This window comes from Cibotium barometz, chromosome 22 (genome assembly GCF_041138505.1).
Source record: "Cibotium barometz isolate CiBa-2024 chromosome 22, ASM4113850v1, whole genome shotgun sequence".
NCBI classification, from domain to species: Eukaryota; Viridiplantae; Streptophyta; class Polypodiopsida; order Cyatheales; family Cibotiaceae; genus Cibotium; species Cibotium barometz.
Genome location: NC_141067.1, coordinates 33,492,214 through 33,495,028, shown reverse-complemented (window position 1 = coordinate 33,495,028; position 2,815 = coordinate 33,492,214).

Below are 2,815 nucleotides of genomic sequence, written 5' to 3'. Positions count from 1 at the left end.
TTCTCATTGTCTCTTTGATTTCATAGCATGTCATTTTAAAAAGACAATGGATAATGTTGAAACTTCAAATATTGCTCAATATATTCCAAGACTTCTGCACACCTATGAGATGTTGAGCACAAGACACCATGAGCCACTATCATTGCTACTTTTTTATAGAGACACATAGGGAGATAAAACTTCCATTATATTCCAAAGTAAAATTACAAGACTACAACATATTATGACAAGCACCTACGAGATGTTGAACATAAGAAATAATACATGAAAGCATGTGTATACACAATGTTGTTTACTTCCATGGGCCACTATCATTGCTACCTTTTTATAAAGACACCATAGAGAGATGAAACTTCCATTATATTTTAAAGCAAAATTATGATACTGCAACATATTATGATAAACATCTATGAGATGTTGAACACAAGTAACAATACATGAAACAATGTGGGACCTTAACTATCATCTTGGCCCTCTCCATCTACCCTAAATCTTTAATGAAGGGAAGCCCCTTTTGCCTCTTCAGTGATGCCAAAGGCTCTCCACATCCTGATGGCTCTTGCCTCTTTCACCTCTAGCATGTTTTTATCTGTGCAGGTTCTACCACTTTCTCTGTTGTTGTGAGATTCTTATAGAGCTCCTACACTTTAGACATTGTTGTCCATGCTTCCATAAGGGCATCTGATCTTGGTTCTTTTTCTTTGAGGTGCATGAAAGTTGCAAGAGCTTTACTTAAGATGCAACAAACGTCATATTATTAGAGGCATCGGTGGATGAACCCATGATAATAGAGTTTATGCGTAGTGTATGACAACATGAAGAAATAAGGGGTGGGTGTGGGTGGGATGTATCCCTCGAATAAGAGTAGTGGAACATCGCAATATTTGTTCTATTATAAGGTCTAAAAATTTGAATATTAAATTACCTTTTTTAAGCATGAAAAATATCAAATGTCTATGCACTTTTAACTTACAGCTTATAAAGACAAAAACACAATCTTCCTCTCACTCAAACTTTCTCTCTTTCACTCACACTCTCTCTTTCCCTCTCCATCTCTTTCCATATTTCTCTGTCTGTGTCTATTATTAATTCAATTATGTAAACCGTGTAGAACAAAAGAAAAAAACAATGCCATAGATATAATATAAGTGTACAAAAGTGCATCATAATAATGTGTAAATCAAAATATTTTTGTCATTAAAAAGAGATAAAGTATATCAATAAGGGCACCTTTGGTTGATGGAAGAAAAAAGGTGGTTGTATATAGGGAGCTCTATCAAATAGCACAGGTGAAGGCGGGACAAGCAGCCTCATTAGTTTAAGATATTGTGTCCATGATGAGGGCATTGTAGATGAAGCCACAGGAGACATATGTGGCATAATAGGTCGAAATGCGGGATCCCTTGGAATGGGTGGCCATGATGAGGCACTTGACCTTATTGGGTTCATGGCTACAGTGGAGCGGGTGGAGGAAGGCAGTGAGAAATGTGTGGAGACAATGTTTCCATGTCTCTCTATTACTCCCATCGAGTATAGTCACACTGATGAAACGTACCCATATTATGTTCCATGATCTATGGAAAACATTTCTCAAGATTTATAGAAAAATCACATCATACTTTAGAAAACGAAGATATTTTCAATAACCATAATTGTTAACAATTCAAGTAACATAATAATCTTCAATACAAAATCTCAAAATCAAAGAGAGAATCACTAACATAAAGATCTAGCTAATCTAGGGCTTTTCTTCGACACCTGTCCACCCAACCTTTGTGCTAGATGTCACGGCTAGCCCAGGTATGCCTCTTCTAAATCTCATCCTCTCTGGGTTCTACCACATGGCTCCTAGAGGGCATAAATTGTGTTCTCTATCCAACATTCCATATCTAAGGACGACCGGCCCAAATATGAAAATCTCATGTCAAGTCTCAACATATGGATGCCTAACAATCATTCATACACATGCAAATCAATCAATAATTTCAAAAGAAAACATGCTTAACATCTTACACTAATCTCTAGTCCACAATCTTTCAAGATAAGCATATTCAAATCAATCAAAATCAACCTCAAGTATAGAAACAAGCTTTTAATTCAAACAGTCCTTAACTTCTCTTAGTCTTTTAATTCTTTCAATTCATACATGAGTCTTTATTTTTAACATAATCAATTGTCATGTTCTAATAACCAGTGAGATCATCTCTAGTTACTATAGCTAAGTCTTAACTATGCTTATGCATTAGTCCATCCGGTCTATGTAGATAAGATAGTCAATCTTGATGGCAATTTCTAACGCAAATCCTGACAACTAGTCTCTTTGGGAGAGTAATATCTTCCAATCTATTTGGAATTAAAAAAAAAGTCAAAACTACAAAGTTTTTTGAATGCTAACACTCTATAAAATATATCTCAGTGATGGTTCTCTAAAAACAAGTTCTAACATCTCTTTAAGATCGTTCAAATGGCCAAAGTTGTGTTTTTAGTAAAAAAACAATCAAAAATAACAAAGTGCCCCACTTTGCACTCGAATAACTAAAAAACAAAAGGGATTTTGGATTTCTAGAGTCTCCTACACTCTGGTATAATTTCTTGCCCATCTAAAACTTTCAAGTTTTCATCAAAGTCAAATTCTAAACACATAAAAAGATTAACGCTTTGCAAAATAGCCTCTAATAAAGGTTTTGCCTAAAATCTAGTCATAAACTAATCAAATATTCTATCTTCTAATTCTTCACCTCCAAAGGTATTTATTCTATGAGGTGCATAGACCAAGTCGATCATGTGGTGTAGGTAAGAAAGTCAAGAACTATGC